Source organism: Lissotriton vulgaris, chromosome 3_2, assembly GCF_964263255.1.
Source record: "Lissotriton vulgaris chromosome 3_2, aLisVul1.2, whole genome shotgun sequence".
Taxonomy (NCBI): domain Eukaryota; kingdom Metazoa; phylum Chordata; class Amphibia; order Caudata; family Salamandridae; genus Lissotriton; species Lissotriton vulgaris.
In genome coordinates, this window is record NC_141690.1 from 66,995,534 (window position 1) to 67,017,297 (window position 21,764).

General features: G+C 42.4%; 1 protein-coding gene across 1 annotated transcript in view; it reads left to right on the forward strand.

Annotated features, from left to right (window-relative positions):
• ANAPC4 (anaphase promoting complex subunit 4) overlaps positions 1–21,764 on the forward strand; it is a 410,841-nt gene that overhangs the window by 171,325 nt on the left and 217,752 nt on the right. The window lies entirely within an intron of this gene.

A 21,764-nucleotide genomic window follows, 5' to 3' on the forward strand; every position in this document is an offset into this window, starting at 1 on the left:
CTAGCGTGGAGCCACGTCTCAGTGAGGAAGAGGGCGTCTAGTGAGTCGTCGGAGAGGAGGTCAAATATGTCTCTTTTTTGCTAGCTGAGTGACCTGCAGTTCAGGCTGCCAAGAAACCAAGTGTGTGCTGGATTTCGGCCATTTGAACCCCGACGACAAAGCTGCGGGACGTCGAGTTGAAAGTTTCATAGACACGTAATGGACTGAGGAATTTTTTCTTCCTTCATTTTTTTTTTCTTACTCTACAAGTTACATGTGCTTTGACACTATACACCCCTGTTGGGTTTTGAAATTGTTATGGTTACTAATTCGGATTTACTCCCAATTATCCAGTTTGGCAACTTTTTGAACTTGTTTCTGTCTCATTCGAACTTGAACTCTGCGTTCTGAAAATTGGCCCTGCTATTGTGCGTTCTCCGATCAAGGGAGAGTGCAGTGAGCGCTGGGCCTTGTTTTTTTTTGTTGTTTTTTTTTATTTGTTAGAGTTTTATATAGCGCAAACTATACCTGACCCGAATCAGGTATCAGAGCGCTTTACATAGCACCAGTTACGTTACATGAGGACACACATTCATTTTTGTTAGGCATGGGACAGGCGCACATTGCTATGTTAGCATAGGCTTATTAGAAGTTTAAACGCCATTTTACCTTTTTGCTGCTTTTGCGCACGGCACATAACTGTTGTTGTAAGTTAGGCTGTGTGAAATGCTTCACATGAGAATGGCTTGTTTTCAGCATCCCTACACTTACATCATTCCTCTAGTCTGCACACTGAGTGCTAATGCCTCCATGGTTATCATAACAAGGTAGCTGTTGTTCGAGCTGATCGTCTCACGTTTTTGCCATAACATACATGCAGCTGCAGCCAATGTGAGTCTGGCGCCTTTAATATTGCACTGTAAGCATGATTTCAGGCACTTGGAAGAATCCCATTTTTCCAGAGAGAAAGAGAGCTTTTGCAGATCCTGATGTGATCCATTCCTGCTGATCTTGGAGGTATGGGGTCCCCCAAACAAGCCTAAGAGACCTTCTATATTTTATAACACATAGGTCCTACCTAGGGAGGGTAATTTACTAGGCACTATAGGACCTGTTTTCACCATCATTGTAATATGATTTCTCTTTTTGTGTTTTATGGCATTGTAACAATGCTGATCATATTATTTCTAATCATATGTCTGCTTATGTTAGCAAAAATATGCATCTTGGAGCGCTTAGTTGAAATAAATATTTCAATGTATCCCTGTCTCTTTTTACTCCTGTTGTGGACTAGTATGAGAGTATAATGAAAGAGTGTTCTTGCTTCCCACTATTCCAGAATATAACCGAAGTCGCATGTTCTGGGTTGTCTAATCATTGGCTCCTTTGCTATCGGACGAAGAGCTAATGTGACACTGATGCTAGCTGGTTAGGGATTCTAGGTATTAAGGTGAGTTTTTGGTACACCACAATTCACTGATGTCCTGGGTCTCTGTGGACAGTTCTGTGTTTGAGCAGGATCCTTGCAACATGATATCAAGATAGATATTGCTAATGCTATCCCACCTAGAACAGAGTGACGTTTACTCACTCCTGCAGCCACCCAAACAACCTGTCCCACCAACCTTTTTCTACATCCTGCTTGAAATCTTTAGCTATTGAATTAGAATTATCTGAAAGATTAAAGCAACACATTCCCTCAAAGTCTGAACATCCATGATCATGTTTTAACAGTAAATAATCAATTATGTTTTGTAATATAGCTTTTCTTGCCCCTCGCACATTTAATAATAATTTTGCTAAAGCAACTGATGTATGATTACTATTTTTCACCATCAAACATGCTAATTCACTAACCCTAGAATTGTAAATTGTGAGACCTGGAATTCCTACTATTGAAGCAGCTTAACTAATATATTCAGGTTTGGATAATAAATGAATTTCAGAATCACAATGTTCACTGAGTTGAACAGCTTCTCTGGTATTCCGAACATGTGATGATGGATCTAATAGGAACATCATGAGGCCTAATCTAGTAAAGGCACACAATCCACCTGTGATATTTGCAGGGATATATGTATATGTAACATTACCTCATGAGAATAACCACCCTACAGGCAATTTGACATGCCTGAAATGACTGGCAGCAGATACAAAATTTTTACACATCATGTGGTTTAGCACATTTTGCATATACTTTCATTTCTGTTTCTGCATAGAGTTTGTTGTTCCCACTTCATGCGCATTTCACTTCCTTCAAGTCGTATTTGAGCAACTTTACCAATGGTAACAGGGTCACAACTCGAATTATAGCAAATGTCGCCCTCGGAGATATTGAACATTATCAGTTGTGTTCAATTTTTCCAATCATCATCAGTAGTTTCTGTACAAAATTGTCAAATCTCATAAGGTAGCAAGTGAGTTTTTACATCCTGTTCCTCCACTGCCTCGTCTTCATTTGTGACATTGAATGTCTGCAACAGCACATCAACAGGGGTAGGTATAGCTACGAGACACGTGGAAATAATATCCATGGTGCTTTTCATGTTTGTCATGCAAAAGTACGACCTGTTGAGGACTGTCTGTGCAAGATAGGACCACACATTGTCAGGCCGAGTCAGCAGTGCTGTTGGTTTGTACGGTCGGCTGGCCACTTCGGAGTAAAGGGCAACCAGGTCCCTCCCGGCCCCACGCGAACACGACCACACACACTCCAGACGAGCACAAGCAGAGCACAGACATGCCATGCTGTGATCTAAAAAAACAGAGAACAAATAGGTATTATTCATTCTCGCAAGTAACATTTATCAGCAGGCGCATGTTCGTTTTCCTGCCCTGACTTCATGACTAACAGGAAGTTGTCCTTTCCTGTTGCAATAACCTCTGCCGGTTCAGTGGGACCATTTGGAGATTCTACTCACACTTTGGCTCCTGGAGTCTTGTCAGTAGAGTTAAACCCTCCTTCCCCATGCATGGTGAGAAGGGCTGGGGCAGTCCCCTTCTTGACTATCCCTCTGTATACTGGCCTGATCACTATTTGAGCAACTCTGTCTCCAGATTGTATTATCAAATCAGCGTCTCCACTATTAAGTAGGATGACCTTGATTTCACCTTGATAGTCTTCATCAATGTAAATTAAAAAATTGATGTAAATTGATACTTGTATAGCGCACTACTCACCTGCAAGGGTCTAAAGGCGCTTGTACGAATACCGCTGTGGAACCCATCCTGGCTTTCTCTGTGAGGCGTCCACTCCTGGGCACCCCCAGGGTGAAGGCCAGGCATCCTTAGCGTTGTGGGGGCCGTTGTGGAGATTAAGCAAGCTATTGCCCAGAGTTGCAGAGTGGGACTCCATGATTGGAATAGGCACCGAGGCGAGAATTATCAGGTCCGTGGAATTTTGAGCCCAAGACCCGCCGAGGCGGGGAATTGAACCCTGGTCCCGGGCTAGACCTCTGCATCAGGGTCTGCCGCTCTAAGCATTGAGCACATGAATGCCCTTTAGAGCCAATCCAGATCGAGGGGCAATCAAGCCAAAGTGCTCTGGGCGAATCTGGATTCCCACTTATGTCTCAATAAGTACTGGATCCCTTGGTTTGAGTCTATACAGTTTCATAGCATGAAGATCAAGATCTGCAGGCTCCGGTGTCGCCCTAAACGGAGCCAAAGCTCCAGGAGCTGTCTTCCAGTAGAGAATGGTATTGGTGGCTACATGAAGCTGAATCTGCAATGCTGGGGTTAGTATTCGCATCAATGGGGTGTCTGCATTTGCTAAGGGTCTATTATTCAGTATTTGCAGTGCTTCATTTAAATGATCTCTCCAATTTTTTCAATGACCCATTAGACAACTTTCTCAATTGATCTTTCAACAATCCATTCATGGGCTCAATCAGACCCGCAGCCTCTGGGTAATACGGAATATGAAAGACCCACTCAATGTTTTGTTGTACACAATAATCCTGCACCAATTTGCCTTTGAAATGAGACCCATTGACACTTTGAATCTGTTATGGATTTCCATAATACAAAATCAGCATGTCTAAAGTTTTCAATGTGTTCAACTAAGTAGCACATTTACATGGAAATGCTATCAAATATCCAGAGTATGTGTCTACAGCTGTGCACACATATTGCCTTCCTCGACTATTTGGCAGGGGTCCAATGTAATCAATCTGCCAGACCTGTAATGGTAATTTTCCTCTGCCTAACTGGCGGCTCACTATCAATGGGACTGGTTTATGTCTGGTATGCTAGCAAACAGGACATTGTAAGATCGCAGCTGTAATCAGATCTAGGGGAATGTGTATCCCTTTATGTTCGAGGCATGTGGGCTGCTGAATTCATATCTGTGCATAGATCGCCGCCTAGTGTTGGGTCCGGATGATTGCACATTGTTGTCCTGGAAGAGTCTTCGAAGTATCACGAGATAGGTGGCTCCTCCCCTGGACTACAGTACGCATGGACATCGTCTCCATCTTCAGATTGTTTTTTTCCGCCATTCGGTTCGGATGTACTTTCGTTGCTCGGAGTTCGGAAATAGATTAATAACTTTCTAAAGGCCTTCGGGGCGTCGGTATTGTTCTTCGATCTGTGCCAACAACCAAGGCCAATCGTCGAAGGAACGAAGTCCATTCAAGAGATGCCCCAACTGTAACTCTAAATACCCACACATTGATAAACACCCAGTCTGTAAAAAGTGTTTATTTCCAGAACACAACAAAGCCGACTGCTTAGCTTGTGCTCAATTTCGATCAAAAAAGACACTTCGGGTTTGACGAGCAGCGAGACAGACGATGCAGAAGTCGGGGCCTGAGCCAGAGAACATCTTTGAAGACGACGAAGAGGTCGTCGAGCCTGAAGACTGATCAGCAGTCGGAGCAGGGGTCGGAACATGACTCCAACTACTACGTCGACGACTAAGAAGACATCATTGAGTTAGAGGCTGACGATCCAAACTTCGGAGCCGTCGAGGACGACTCCGGCGAGGACACTGGGCCAACCGTAAGTACGGAGCCCAATATATTTACAGGTTCAAATCCAGAGGCTCGGGTCGAGGCATCGCCGGAAGGTCTTAGCCAAGATCAGAACAGCGATTCTATAGCCCTGCGGTTAAGCCCGGCTAAGAATATAATACAAGAGCCATCGGTGCGACATCACCAAACTTTGGGAAAATCGAAACCGAAAGTGATAGAACCTAAACAGAAACTAATAGAAATCCCATTCTTCGGACCGAAAAGAAGGGATCCGTCTAAGCCGACCAAACAAAAACAGGTCGTCGACCCGTCGAGGTCGCATGCAAGGGTTGTCGAGCCGAGAGCCACTACACCCATGTCCACGTTTAAGCTGAAGGCCGTCAAGCCGACGACCACGACGTCGACGCCAAGCAACACAAACAAAGGACTCGAACGGACAATAGTTGTCGATCCGAAACTACAGGTCGAACAACCGAAGCAAGTGCACATGAAGACACTCAGGCCAAGAACGAGGATCGAGCCGAAAGGCTCCATCGAACCAAGGCAACAAAACATCGCTCCGAAGCAACAAGCTCCGAAGTCGACACCAGGCCAAAGGATGGTTATCGAACAACCAAAAACAGTCGGATCAATAACCACGGCGCCGAAAAAAAGTTCATACAGTCTACTAAAACTGTCGAACAACCAAAGTCTCTCGGACCGATAAAATTCCGACTTCATCCACACTTCAAGCCGAGGACGGTCGAACAAAATACCGGATTCAAACCGACCCAGCCAAAAAAGTCATAATCGGGGGGAAAGAGCTAAAGCAACTGAGGAACAGGACCCGTCAGCTGAAGAACAGTCCAAACTGTATGTTGACCCCGATACTGGGAAGGTTACCCTATGTTGAATAATCAGGAAACATCAATAAAAATGTGATGTATATTTATTAGCAGCATGGTAATCCATCCACAGGTATCAGAGTACAGCTACAACTGACTTCTCATCCAACAACATTTCAGTCCCACAAGCATGTGGAACACAGAACCCTGTTGAATGAAAACATGTTGCATGCAATGGCATGCGACCATAACCATACCAATTAAAGAGATACATCATAATATGAGAATACAACATCTTCCCTTTTCAAAACAAATGAAACAAAAGAGAACAAAATAAATATGTACAGTATTTAGAAAAGAAAGAAAAATATAACATTACATTCTGTCAGAAAATCTTTTAGGTAAATTGACAACACGCTTTGCACCCTTGACTCTATGAGCTATAGAATCTTCTGTGTCTACTCCGATGTACTCGTCAGACAGATTATTGTGAACATTATAAGGTTTAGAACATTTGGCTAACCTTCCCATATTCCAAATCCTACCATCTTGAGTCATGACACTGTTGGTAAACACTTTTTTAATCTCAATTGGATCACTACATTTACTGGATCCTTTGGCCAAAAGACCAGGTTTAAGAACTCTAACCCATTCACCCTCTTGAAAAAATTGTCGTTTGGTATTCCATTTCTTGTCATACCATGATTTCGTTGTCAACTGTTTATTTTCTACACGTTTAGCCACATCAAAAAGGTTTTCCTTATCATCCATAGAAACCTTACTATACTTCTCTTTTAACCACCAAGGTAGAACACTGGAGGCTGGATTGCGACCTTTGAAAAGTTTAAAGGGACTCACCTCTGTAGTAGAGTGGGGCGTGATGCGATAAGTCCACAACCTCTCTCTTAAAGCACTTACCCAACTTTTCCCACATTTGACAGATTCCACAATAAAATTCTTCAACACTCGATTAAACCTCTCCACTTGCCAATTCTCGTGTGGTTCGTATAAAGATGTTAATCTGTGGACAACATTACAATCTTTAAGGAAAGTAGACATTTCCACAGAAGTCAACTGCACCCCATTATCAGATACCATTACCGAAGGACAACCTTCTCTAGTAAAAATGTCCTTGAAAAATCCAATCACAGCTTCTGTGGAAGCTTTGGGTACAAATTTAACTTTTCGCCACTTGGAGTGGTAATCTATCATAACCAAAGCGTACTTTGAAGATTCTGGCAACATGTGAAAAGGACCAGAAATATCGAAAGCAACCTTTTCCCACGGTTCCAATGGCCACTTAACCATTTTGAGGGGTGGAGTAATAGTTCTCATCATTCTGTCACTGGATGCACAATCCTGACATTCCCTGACAATTCTATCAATGAATCTGTCAACCCCAGGCCACCAAAAATATGACCTAACTAACCTTTTCATAGAAGAAATGCCAGGATGTGTCCTATGTGCCACTTTAAGTATGACATCCTGCATTCCTTCTGGAGGAACACACTTACCCGACTTAAAAATAAAACCAGACTCCAACTCCAATTCCACATTATAGAAAGGCAACAGTTCTGCTCTAATTTTATCCTTACTTGGCCATCCCTCAGTGATATAACCTTTGAGTTCCTCCCATTTATCATCCTTCTGCACACACTCCAACCACAACGATTCAGAAATATCCTGAAAAGAATCTTGTAAAACATCCTGAACAGTAACCACAAAATCCTTTTCATGTAAAATACCCATACTTCCTGTACACACGGTAAACGCAATAAACAGTCAGCCATAACGTTCTTTTTTCCAGGGACATAACAAGTGACAAAATTATATTCTTGTAACCTTGAGGAAAGTCTGGCTATCCTGGCTGTTGAATTCCATCCACCACCAACCGATAAAATGTTGACCAATGGTTTGTGGTCTGTCCTAAGAACGAACTTTGAACGCCAAACATTCAGTCTGAAATGCTCAATTGCCCAGACACAAGCAAGAAGTTCCCTTTCTATCACCGCGTACTTTCTCTCACACTCATTGAGTGTTCTGGATGCAAAAGCTACAACCCACTCATTATCACCTTCTTTCTGCGACAAAACACTACCTAATCCATACAGACTCGCAACCATTGTAATTACATATTCCTTGTTTATACGGAAAGGCTTAAGAGTAGGAGAACTTATAATATCATTTTTGATTGTTTCAAAAGCTTGTTGTTGTGTCGCAGACCACTTGAATTCTTCACCTTGCCTCAATAATTTTCTCAGGGGTTCCATCTTAGTTGCAAAGTTTACTACAAATTTGCTGTAATATTGGCACATTCCAGCAAATGACAACAACTGATCTTTATTTGTTGGAGCGGGCGCTTTGATAATTGCATCTACATTTGATTTTTTTGGAACAACACCATCACCCGATAATGTGTGTCCTAAATACTCTACTGACTCCTGAAATAACTTACACTTATGTGCCTTAAGTGTAAGCCCATTTGACTCTTCTGCAAACCTCTTGTAAATGTGTTTCATGTTCATTCACATTTTTTTGAAAAAACCAAGATGTCGTCCTGAAAGCATTTGACAAACATATACAAATCTCTGAAAATATGGAACATTGTCCTTTGAAAAACGGATGCAGCTGATGCCAGACCAAACGGCATACGTACATATTGGAATAAACCTTGAGGTGTTATGAATGCTGTGAGTTTCCTAGAAGTTTCTGTTAACGGAATCTGGTGATAAGCTGATCTCAAATCTAGTGTTGAAAATATTTTTGCTCCTTCTAACATTGACACAAGCTCATTAATATTAGGTAAAGGATGCCAGTCAATTACAATATTAGCATTTAGTGCTCCTAAATCCACACACAATCTTAATTTTTGATCCGGTTTTCTTACCAAAACTATGGGCGAAACCCACTCTGACGATTCTATTGGTTCAATGATGCCCTCATCTAGTAAATCCTTTAACATGCCTTTAAGTTCTTCCCTGATGTTGATAGGTACACCTCTGAGCTTTTGTACAACTGGTGTATGGTTTCTTTTGAGAACAATATTATGCGAAAAATGTTTGAGCTTCCCTAATTTTTCACAAAACACCGAACTAAAAGATTTTACCAGATTATCAGCTTTCTCAACATAGGTAGTAATCATATTAGATGGTTCAATCAACGAAACAGTACCCATAAGACTATCATCACAAAGTGAAAAAGGATCTTTAGCACGTGGATTAATCTGGATTCCTAATTTCCATTGATCCAACCATCCTAAAACATTAACATCCCTGAGAGAAATGTATAATTGTATGTCCGCCTTCCTATTTCTAAATTGAATCATTACCTGAAAGAAACCAAGAATATCAGTTCTTGTACCAGAAAAAATTATTTGCAGAGAAATCAGATTCTTTCATTTCATTCAACGTTAGAGACTTAGCTAAAATCTGGTTGAAATACTCATGAGTAATGATAGTCCAAGGCTAACCAGAATCCACCATGAGAGACAACTCATTTTCACAAATTTTGAAAATGCAATCAGGTGGTTTAAGGTGTAACAAGGCCTGGTCATCAATGATGGATACTACAAAACCATTAGATTATGACTCAACATTATTGATTGCATCTACATTTGCTTCCGCTACAGAAGAAACAGAACCCTTATTATGAATTTGAAAACGTCTGTCTCTACACATGTTTCCAAAATGACCAATTCTTTTACAAAAATTGCATTCTTTTTTAAGTGCTAGACAACCTGGAAAAGAAGCGTAATGGGATTTGTTTCCACATCTAAAACACATTCCTTGCATATTACTATAATCATTAGACTTTTGTGTAAAATTAGTTTTAGATCTGAAAGGTACATATTTTGTTGAAGGTTGATTAACAACAAATTTGTTATCCTGTCTATTCTTAATAACGCAAACTTCTTCTTCAGGGACTTTCTTTTCAGTATCATTTCTAATAGTTTTCCTCCATAAGTCAGATTGTTCTCGTGCTTTCGCAATTGCAATTGTCTCAGTAAGATTGGGATCACCCATAACCCAAAGTTTGTCTTGTATCTTTTTGCATTTAACATGTACAATGATCTGGTCTCGAATCATTTCATCTGTCATCATACCAAAATTGCAATGTAAACTTAGAGATCTTAAAGAAGTTAAAAAGTCATCAAAAGTCTCATCTTCCTTCTGTTTTCGAGTGTAGAATTTAAAACGATGTAAAGCAATGCTGACATTAGGTTTAAATCTTTTCTCAAGTCTCGCTAATGCATCAGTGTAGACGTTCATGGAATCTCCACCACCATCACTTTGAGAGATTATTTGTGGTAAAGATCTAAAAATAACCTGCCCTTCCGAACCAAGGCAATGTAAAATAATACTTTTTCCTCTCAGAACCCATTCTTTCACCATCAATAGCCTTCATATAAGTCATGAACTCCTCTTTCCACCTTGTCCACGGCATGGGTGGATCTCCTTTAAGTTGTAAAAATTTAGCAGGAGGATCAAATTGCATGTTGTATAAAAATAAGTTGAAAATTATATTATAAATTGTAGATGGCAAAGTTTTGTTCAATGCTTGAAGTTCTGTTAAATTAATATATAAATATTCTTTTGTTTGTCTTTAATCTGCTAGTGGAGCAGTAATAGAATATATCTTTCTTTACAATGTTTTAATAGTTAATAAAAATAAAACAAATTTTCTGAGTAATGAAGGAATCATACACCACACACGCTGTATTTCCGTGAGGCAAATAGTCTCGAAATGAAATTTTTTTGAAGTTTTCCAGAAAATGACATCAAATGAACAAACAACTTACTTTGACGCGTTGTCGAAAATTGTGTCGAAAAACGAGATGTGTAGATGTATTAAATCTTTGAAGAAGGATCTATCCGATCGGTCGCGTTGCCAAGGAAACCAAAACAAAGCAACGATGGCTGCGATGCAGGTGACGTGATGAACGTTATGCGTCATACAGATTTATGCGCATGGCTGAAAGATTCATGCGCGCTCGAGTCCATGCGCTGAGAAATTCATATGCGCTCGAGCCACTGCCTGAGAAATCGGAAGGTGTTTACAATTGAAATTCTTCAGCGTAAAAGCAGGTAAACATCCAAAAAATAACTTAAAATGTTAGACGAGTGTAGTAAATGAGAAATTTTGCGCATTGAAGACAAAAGTGGATTCAAAATAGTTTTTAAAAAAATGACACGGTAGAAACACTAAGGAATGAAGGAACAGCTTGTAAAATGACAATATATAGCAAAATTCAGCCGCAGGTGCGATCATAGTACATGGAGGAAAAAGTTTAAGAAAAGTACATACCAGAATTTCAGCAGAAAATAAGTAAAATAGTGAGTTCAACACCACTGAAATCCATGCTGCTTCGTGGTGATTTTCCTCGTCGCCATATTTTGTTGAATAATCAGGAAACATCAATAAAAATGTGATGTATATTTATTAGCAGCATGGTAATCCATCCACAGGTATCAGAGTACAGCTACAACTGACTTCTCATCCAACAACATTTCAGTCCCACAAGCATGTGGAACACAGAACCCTGTTGAATGAAAACATGTCGCATGCAATGGCATGCGACCATAACCATACCAATTAAAGAGATACATCATAATATGAGAATACAACACCCTATTAAAAAGAAAAATCAGACCAGACACTTACGCTGAGTCCTACAAAATACCTCTAAAAAGGAAAAGAGACACTTCAACATCTCCAGTTCTCTTTGAGCCTATCACACCATATGTGCAGGAAACTTATACGTACTCTCCCACACGCACAGATGACTATGGGGAGTATGAGGACAATGACCAGTACAATTATCCGGCGGACAATGACCAGGACATACAAACTCAGCCATGGTCTGACCCTGTAGATCCTGGAGACTCTCAAACAATTCAAGACAATACTGCATACCCTGTTAAAACATTGCCTACAGAGGAAACAGCTGCCTTCAACGCACTGATAGAAAGGGCAACATATAATCACCATGTGGAGATGCATGCAGATACCATTGATGAAGACTTCGTCTTTGACACTTTCAGCACCTCTGAAAAAAACGTCAAAACATTGCCAATGCTAAAAGGGGTGCTTAAACATGCAGGGGACATATTTAAAGAAACAACCAGGGCACAGGTCATTAACTCTAGGATAGAGAGAAAATACAGGCCAGCACCGGTTGACCCTACATACATTAAAGGACAACTGCCTTTAGACTCTTTGGTCGTCTCCAATGCACGTAAACGTGCTAATTCACAAACCTCTGGCGAAGCTCCACCTCCAGACAGAGTCCAACATTTTGGAGGCTTCAGGCAAAAGGGTAGCTGCTCAAGCAGCTAACATATGGAGAATTGCAAATACGCAAGCCCTGTTAGCCAGGTATGACAGGGCGCACTATGACACACTGGAGCAAATCTTCCAACATCTACCAGACCTTTTAAGGAACAGGCAGAATTCTTAATACAAGAGGGAAAGCTCATATCTTACGCCTCCATCAAATGTGCCTTAGATGCAGCAGACAAAGCAGCCAGGGCTATCCATGCCAGTGTCATGCTCAGAAGACATGCGTGGCTACGCAACTCTGGGTTTAAAAATGAAGTTCAAACCACTTTACTCAATCAACCTGTCAACCCTGACTTTTTATTTGGTCCTGATGTGTACACAATAATAGACAAAATGAAGAAGGGCACCGAGACAGCCAAGTCTATGGGTGCCTTGCAGTGACAGCAATATAGAGGCGGTTCCTTTTGTCGCTCCGGCAACAGAGGAGCTGCTAGAGGAGCCTCAACACAGCAAACCTCTTACAATAAGGGCAATACGCAAAACACCTACAACAAGAATAGCAGAGGTGGATACCGTGGCAACAACACCAAGGGTAGAGGACGAGGAAATAACAACACCAGATCCTCTACCAACACCAAACAGTGACTTCTTGTCACTGCCCCCAGACCATGTAACACTGGTCGGGGGAAGATTACAGCAGTTCCTGCCAGTCTGGGAAAACATAACTACAGACAGGTGGGTGAGGCAAATTATACAGCATGGCTATTGCCTAGAGTTAATCTCCACACCACCCAACATACCCCCAAGACAACGTCCTATGTCCGCAGAACACCTACACTTATTGCAGCAAGAAGTCATCAGCATGCTACAAAAGGGGGCCATAGAACTAGTACCCTTAAAACACCTGGGTACAGGGGTGTACTCTCTGTACTTCCTAATCCCCAAAAAGGACGGGTCTCTCAGACCGATTTTGGACCTCAGGCCCCTAAACCAATACATCTTATCAGAGCTTTTCCACATGATCACTCTGCAGCAAGTGTTGCCACTGTTGCGTCAAGGAGACTTCCTCGCAACACTAGACCTCAAAGACTCATATTTCCATATACCAATACACCCGGCACACAGGAAATATCTCCGGTTTACAATTCTAAATCAGCACTACCAATGCAAAGTCCTCCCTTTTGGGGTAACAACAGCCCCAAGGGTGTTCACCAAGTGCCTAGCGACAGTAGTTGCACACCTTCGAAGACAGCATATACATATCTATCCATATCTGGACGACTGGCTGATACAAGCGCAGCAGCCCAGCAATGTGCCAGCCACATGTCACGCACTATTCACCTCCTGCACAGTCTAGGTTTCTCGCTGAACTACAACAAGTCCCATCCTCAGCCTGCCCACGTATAGCAGTATCTGGGAGCAACAATCTACACTCTGGCAGCAAAAGCTCAACCAAATTCTGCCAGAATAAACAGCATTCAAACGCTCATCCAACAGTTCAGGCCACAACACTCACTCCCAGCCCGAGTGTTTATGTAACTGATAGGCATGATGGCCTCGTGCATCTTTGTAGTCCCTCACGCAAGACTTCACATGCGTCCGCTGCAGGAGTGCCTAGCACGGCAGTGGAACCAGGCTCAGGGACAATTAAACGACCTAGTGTTGGTGACCAGTCGTGCATACAACTCTCTGAATTGGTGGAAACCACAAAACCTTTGCAAGGGACGACTGTTCCAGGAGCCTGTACCACAAATCGTGCTGACAACGGACGCATCCCTGATAGGGTGGAGAGTCCATGTCCTCCACCACACAGTGCAGGGCTTATGGACCAGGCAGCAAAAGAAACTGCACATCAACGTGATAGAGCTGATGGCAATTTTTATGGCAATGAAAGCTTTCAAAGTACATCTGTGCAACAAAACCGTGTTGATCCGAACGGACAACATGCCTGCAATGTACTACCTACAGAAACAGGGAGGAACACACTCTCCGCAGCTGTCGCATCTGGCTCAAAGAGTGTGGAAGTGGGCCATCCAAGAAACATTTTTCTCATGGCGGAACACTTCCCAGGCAAGGACTATCAGATAGCGGATCTGCTCAGCAGACACAGCCAGCAAGTGCACGAGTGGGAGATTCATCCCACAGTGCGTCAACCATACTTCCAACAGTGGGGACAACCAGAGATATACCTGTTCGCCACAAAACAAAACGCAAAATGCCAGTCCTTCGCCGCAAGGTTCCCACACCCGCAGTCTCAGGGCAATGCGATATGGATGAACTGGTCAGGCAAATTTGCCTATGCTTTTCCACCAGCACCGTTGATACCACTGGTGGCACGCAAATTGCGCCGGCACTCCATGACGCTAATCCTAGTTGCTCCAACATGGGCGAGGCAACCGTGGTACACCACGTTCCTAGAACTTTCCGTGGTGCCTCATCAAAGACTACGACTAACACCCAGTCTTTTAATGCAGAGCCATGGAGACATTCAGCACCCAGATCCGCAGCAGCTGAACCTTGCAATCTGGCTCCTGAAGTCCTAGAGTTCGGCTACCTCAACACCTCCTGACTGCATGAACATTATCAGGGAGGCAAGAAAGCCTACCACAAGAGCATGCTATGCATCAAAGTGGAAACGTTTTGTCATTTATTGTAACAACAACGACATAAACCCACTAGACGCGTCCATTCAAAATATCATATGCTATCTTTTGCACTTAAACCGCTACAATCTAGCCTATACGTCGATACGGATACACTTAGCTGCCATAGCGGCTTACCTTCAAAACAGGCAGCAACTTTCACTATTCAGAGTGCCTGCAACTAAGGCATTCATGGAGGGCCTCAAACGAGTGATTCCCCCCAAGACACCCACCTTCACCTGTCTGGAACCTAAACTTTGTTTTAACCAGACTAATGGGACCCCCTTTTGAGCCTTTACACTCGTGTGAAATACAATTTTTAACATGGAAGGTGGCTTTTCTCGTAGCTATTACTTCGCTTAGAAGAGTTAGCGAGCTGCAAGCCCTAACTATTCAAGAGCCATTCATTCAAATTCATGCAAATAGTCGTGCTTAGGACAAACCCTAAATTCATGCCCAAAGTGGTATCCCACTTCCACACCAATCAGACAATAGAACTGCCAGTGTTCTTCCCAAATCCACAGTCAGTACCTGAAAGGGCCCTACACACACTAGATGTTAAAGGAGCTCTCCTATATTACATAGACAGGACAAAAGATTTCAGGAAAACAAAACAGTTGTTTGTTGCCTTTTCACCACAGTACAAAGGCAACCCCATTTCAAAAAATGGTTTAGCTAGATGGATAGTTTAGTGCATCCAAATGTGTTACATTAAAGCTAAACGCACTTTAACAGTTCCCCCAAGAGCGCATTCCACACGCAAAATGGGGGCATCCATTGCTTTCCTAGGAAACATTCCTCTAGAGCAGATATGTAGAGCAGCCACATGGACTACCATACATACATTTACCAAACACTACTGCGTAGATGTACACTTCAAGCAGCAAGCAGCGGTAGGACAGGCTGTTCTCAGAACTCTTTTTCAGACTGCTGCAGCTGGCACAGGCAACCACCGCTAGGGGAGAGACTGCTACACATTCTATGCACATATATGAATTCAGCAGCCCACATGCCTCGAAGGGAATATGCTACTTACCAGTATGCATCTGTTCTTGGCATGTAGGGCTACTGACATTCATATCGCCCACCCTCCTCCCCGGTGCCTATAGCAGCTGTAGCATTCAATATTACTTTGTTAGCATGGACATCACTTACTGTATCATACTCCATCTCTGCCACAATGGCGAAAAACAATCTGAAGATGGAGAGGATGCCCATGCGCACTGTAGTCCAGGGGAGGAGCCACCTATCTTGTGATACTTCGAAGACTCTTCCAGGACAACAATGTGCAATCATCCGGACCCAACACTAGGCAGCGATCTATGCACAGATATGAATGTCAGCAGCCCTACATGCCAAGAACAGATGCATACTGGTAAGTAGCATATTCCTTTCTGCCTACCTCCTAGTAATCTGTTCTCCAAAGTGTCCGCACTTCTGATGTGCCCACTTCGCAATCCCAACCAGGTCAGAATCTTGCGTTGCCACCTCAGCCTCCAAAATCGTGGACTTTTCATCTGTAAGGGAATTAAACCAGCGGTCGAGTGAGTCGGTGGAACAGTGAGCATCTACATGATACATGGTAACTGTGCTTTGTGGCAACATGGTCCAGATCTCTTTCCACAGTTCCTTACCTCACACTTCCTTTGTACTTATCATCCAGTTGTGGGCATGCCACTTGGGAAGCGAAGTGGCTAACCTATTGGCAGTGGACCACGAGTCAGTGTATATATGACATTTTCCTGGCAATTCTTGTTTCAAACTTGATGCACAGCATATAGTTCTGCGAACTGCTAATCTTTCCCTCACCAGTAGTGGTTAACAATTTCTTGGTCACAGGATTCTATGACACCGCCTTCCAGTGCCTTTTAGCCCCTACATACCTGGCTGAACCATCAGTAAACCACACATGCTTTCTGTCCTCTAAGGACAATTCTTCAAATTGTTTACCCCACTTCACAGGAGACTCCTGTATCTCAGGTACATCATGCAACACCTCTGTATCTCACATTGGGACTTGCACCACCTGCTCATGCAACACCGCAGTGCCTTTGGGACCTACTTGGGCCCTATCCTGTATGTACCACTTCCATTTGATTATGCAGGCCTCATGCGCATGTCCTATTCGGTGAGTCTTGGGGGAACTCATCACCCATTGCATTATAGAAATCTCAGGTGTCAAAATCACATTGTGCCCTAGGGTCAATTGCTCAGTATCCACCGGGGCCCAATAACATGCAAGCAATTGTTTTTCAAAGGGAGTGCACCGCTCTCCAGCATCTGACAATTTCTTTGTCCAAAATCCTAAAGGTACCCTCTTTTTTCCTTGCTTCTGCCACAAACTCCAATTAGCATACAGTCCTTGCACTGTCACATTCAGCTCAACATCCCCCTCCTTCACTGGCCAGAAATCCAGAGCACACTGTATAGCCTCTTTTGCTAGTTCAAATGCAATTTTCTGTTGCTCTCCTCATTCAAATGCATTTTTCTTTTGAGTAACTTTGTACAAAGGGGTCAAAATCTGACTCAAGTCAGGGATGTGCTGTCTCCAAAAACCAAACAATCCAATGAACCTCTGGGCTTCCTTCCTATTTCGTGGCACAGCTAATTCTTTGATCTTTTGTTTCACCTTGGGCACCACCTCTCTGTTTCCCTGATGCCACTGAATACCCAAACAATTCACACTTTGGGAGGGTCCTTGTAAGTTGGTAGGATTTATCTCCTACCCTTTGCTCTGCAAATGCTCCACAATCCTTTCCAGCTGAATCTGCACCTTCTCTTATCTCTCTCCCTGCATCATCATGTCATCAATGTAATGGCAAAGCAGTACCCCAGGAATAACTGGCACCTCATCTAAGTGCTCCGCCACCATCCAGTGACAGATGGTAGGACTGTGCAAGTACCCTTGAGGCAAATGTCTGAACATGAGTTGTCTGCCATTCCATGAGAATGAGAGTTGCTCTTGGCATTCAGGGGCTATTGGTATAGAAAAGAAACCTTTGGCAATATCAGTAGTCTCATACCAAGTCCCAGGATGCTTCTGTATTCTCTCAATTAACGTAACAGTATCTGGGACAGTGACAGTCAAAGGAGGTGTGTGCTTGTTCAATTCGCGTTAATCAACTGTCATACGCCAAGTATTGTCACTTTCGCGCAGGGGCCACACTGGGTTACGAATCCAGGAAAATCAAGTTACACAAGCACCCTCTACAAAGTCAATTATCAGGGAATTTTCCGTCCAATATTAATATTTCAAGGTTTTTACACCAGCATCAACAATACGTTCATTTGGAGTTAGAGGGCTTCAAAATATGGATCCAAAACAGTCGTTGTACTTCAAAATCTTTATTTTCAAACACATTAAAAATGTTCCAGCTTTGCACCGCTGACACGTGTTTCGCCTACTCAGAGGCTTTTTCAAGGCAATAAGGTTTCTTATCTGGTGTGTTGGTCGGGAGGATCTTATTAGTCAAAGGATGCAAGTAGGAGGTGTTGGAAGCAGGATTCCTATTAAGTAAGGAAATAACAACGAGATGAAATAGGTGTTGAGTCCACCTTAATATTTTCGTGATATTAGGCCCCACGCGGTGTTTTCTTATAGTATGCACAGTCGTAGCGATATGTCTTAATTAGGTAGTGCGACTCGCTGAGTGGAGATAAGTCAAGTATTCAGATAGTCAAGTTTCCTATGGACCATGATAAGTCTTTTCGCTTTCAGTATCGGGGCCGAATCTCCACTGCTAGTGTCTCTTTTCCGCCTAAGCCTGTGATTGTGAAATACTGTCCTTCAAACTATTTGGGTTTTCCATATATCAAAGTGGCCTACGCTCCGAGCCCATCTCTGTATAGTCGCTTGACCTATATCCTAATCTGCTTTAAATCTGTCAACCTTTGCCCAGGTCAAATCCGGGTACAACTGTCATATCTTTGAGGGAGGAATTCCTCCTCTCTTCGGTTCACACTGAGCCGTTCACTTTCTGAATCTCTCCCTTCCTTCATAATCAAATTGGCCGCTCTCTCACCCTCCTTTTCCTCCTCATCCACCTCTGGCTTTCTTAGCATTTTATTTTGTTTATTCACTCTCCTGCTTTCTTCCTTTTTATCCAAACCTCTTTTCCGATACATCTCCAACAGAGTTTTAGTTTCTATTCCATCCATCTTCTCTTTCTCCACTCCATCATTCAACAAACCCAAAAACATGTCTCTTCTAGCCAGCCTGTTATTGCGTGTACAAGTCTCAGACCTGGAAGCTCTTTCAGTCTTTATCGAGTCCCCCAGCTCTCCCAACTCACGGACTGCCTCAACTACCTGCGCCAAAGTATTACCAGTCTGATTAATCAGCAAAGTCCTCATCACTTGTTTGTAAGCAGGGGAGCCAAACAGATTGTTTTAACAGCCTATCCAGCAACTTATGTGCATTATCAAGGAAACCAGCAGTTTTCATCACCTCCTCCTTCAGCCTCTGTATAGTATCTCTGTGTATACCAAGGTTAATCATTCCCTGGCCAGTCTGACTCTGTTGGGTATTTATGAATACATCCAACCACTGCCAATTGCAACAGGCTGATTTGATTATTGTCACTGTAATTCCTAAACTGCACCGGCACTGCAGAATCAGTACTGAGTGTACAAAATTTCACTGCATCTCCATGATCTAACATCATCCCAGAGGCGCCCATATCAAACAAACCGCACCATCCACGTAAGCAGAGATTCTCCAGGTCTTTGTCAGAATCTGTCTGAGATTTCATTAATCTCCTGCTGAGTAAAATCCTCCATACAATCCATCCCAAACCCCTGTGGATAATTTGGACCACCCTGTATCTTCATACGATATATGGGCTGTGCCTGAACCACTTTGCGTTCTTCCGACTCACCCTGGCTGCCAGCTTGATCACAGTCTCCACCAGAGTATGAAAACTGAAGAATCCCAAATATTTCCATCACACGTTTCAGGGTCCCAGTCAATTCCTACCTTTGCAATAGCTAAACGTACTTTTCTCTTGTTAACCCTTCCCCTCCTATTCTTGTACTTGTATTGCGCGTTTCGAACCGCAGCCTTTTCTGCCACAGTCTGGTAAGTTTCCAACTTGTCTTGTAATAACTTATTCTGACAGGTTAACATTGTAGAGGTATTTTTGTCTTCAACAAACTGTTTCTGTATTTTTTCATGTTCGTGCTGCAGCTGAACACATTTATCATGAATTTTACGATAAGCACACAAGAGGATGCAGCCCCTTCGTCTTAATGTGCTAAACTCTTATCCTGTCTCGACAGGCATTTTTTATAAACACGCAACCATTTGTGTTGGCTCAGCGTCAGCTAAACTCACATTTCAATTCTCACTCAGACCAGCGCAATGAGCCCACTCATGTGCAAGCATCCCATATGGGACTACCTCCCATCCATGTATTTCATTTGGTATATGGGAATCTGTCTTCGGTTTTTTAGAAAACATTTTTCTTGCCCTTATAAATTTTCTTTTCAAATCGTGACTAGTGACACCAAGATGCAGTGACACAATTAGACGCACCTGGACCCTGCACTCTCAAGAGGAGGCAAACGCACTACTGCACAACACACGTTAAAACAGCACTTCCAAAAGACAAGGCGATAAAACAAAACCCAGCACTCTTATAAGGCGAGGCAAGAAGACAAATTCAGGTGCATTTAAAGTAACACACACATGTTTATTAATTCAATATTTTAGAAAGGATGGCAAAATATATTAGTGAATGCAGACTCCCAAATATTAAGTAATTCAAGTACAAAACCAGAATAAAATGCAGCATATATACATGTAGCAAAGAGCAAAGAGACGTATAAATTATGTACATAAAGTAAGGAACACCTTACTGATCGATCATGCAACATCATTGCCAACACAAGCTGGAGAACCCCTTCGACAGCCCAGGAAGCTGTTCGACCGGGACCTAAGTTCCGTCAGTTTCACTGCAGTACGTCTACTGTGTGATGAGCTTCTACCTGCCCCCCGAAGATCTCCAACTTTAATACCTTTACTCAATGTGAGGCGAAGATTTTAGAAACCTTGCCCGCTTTTGTTGGAAAAAACTGAGCTGACTGTACTGGTCTATGTCAGGGTCAAGACAGAAGCTGGCCAGGCTCCTGTATTTTGACTCCGAGATAGAGCTGCACATTTCCTGAAAGGTACCAAGTACGCATCCCACACAACATGTTCCAGTTCAATCTGATCTGTGAGGAGCGAAAAACAAGTGAAGAGCAAAAATATGCCCTTCCCACTTTGCAGCCATGTGCGAGCACAGAAAATGGAGTCTGTTGCACAAGATGGAGTCAGCACAGAAAATTGAGTCAATTATGCCAAGTGGAGCCGATGGTCAATATATCACTCAATAACAGTACAGTAATCTGCAGTAAGGAATCTGCGGTTAGATCTAGTTGCTACCAGGTAAGGTGTTACCAATTGTAAGTAACTTATTCTTTAATGCTGGTATACATACATATATTAATTCAACCAAGCAAAAGCTTCGATATTAGCAGCCTGCTGCTCACAGTCGTGATGCCCGTAGCTGTCCTTAAAGGGCATTTTGAGTCTTTCCAATTTATGATAACTGCCTATATGAGTCTAACCGGCTTCCCAAAAAGGCTATAAAGAAGTGCCTTTTGCTCTTTCTTCTAGAGTTTTTTCCTAGTAATGATTAACGCCACAAATAGTGTAGCCAGCCTATATCTGTAACTTGCAGACTCAATTTAATCAGCACTTAATTTACTGCGAAGGTGGCATACCTTGTGTTTATTTTCGTTTTTTATTTTAGTCCGGCACATTTTCATAAGACTAGCTTTATAATTTAATATCTCAAGTAGAATCTGATTCATCCATCATTAATAAACACAAAATTACTGGTTAGATTTTCCATCATATCCTGGCTGTGCTATTTGAAAAAGATGTGTTGACGACATAGATCTACTTGCATACACTGTAAACATTGTAAACATGTGAATAAAAGACAGATAACAATTAGTAATATGTTTGGAAATAAAAAATTTACTTTATAACCAAAGAAGGATGAATCTTGGGAGAAAACAAA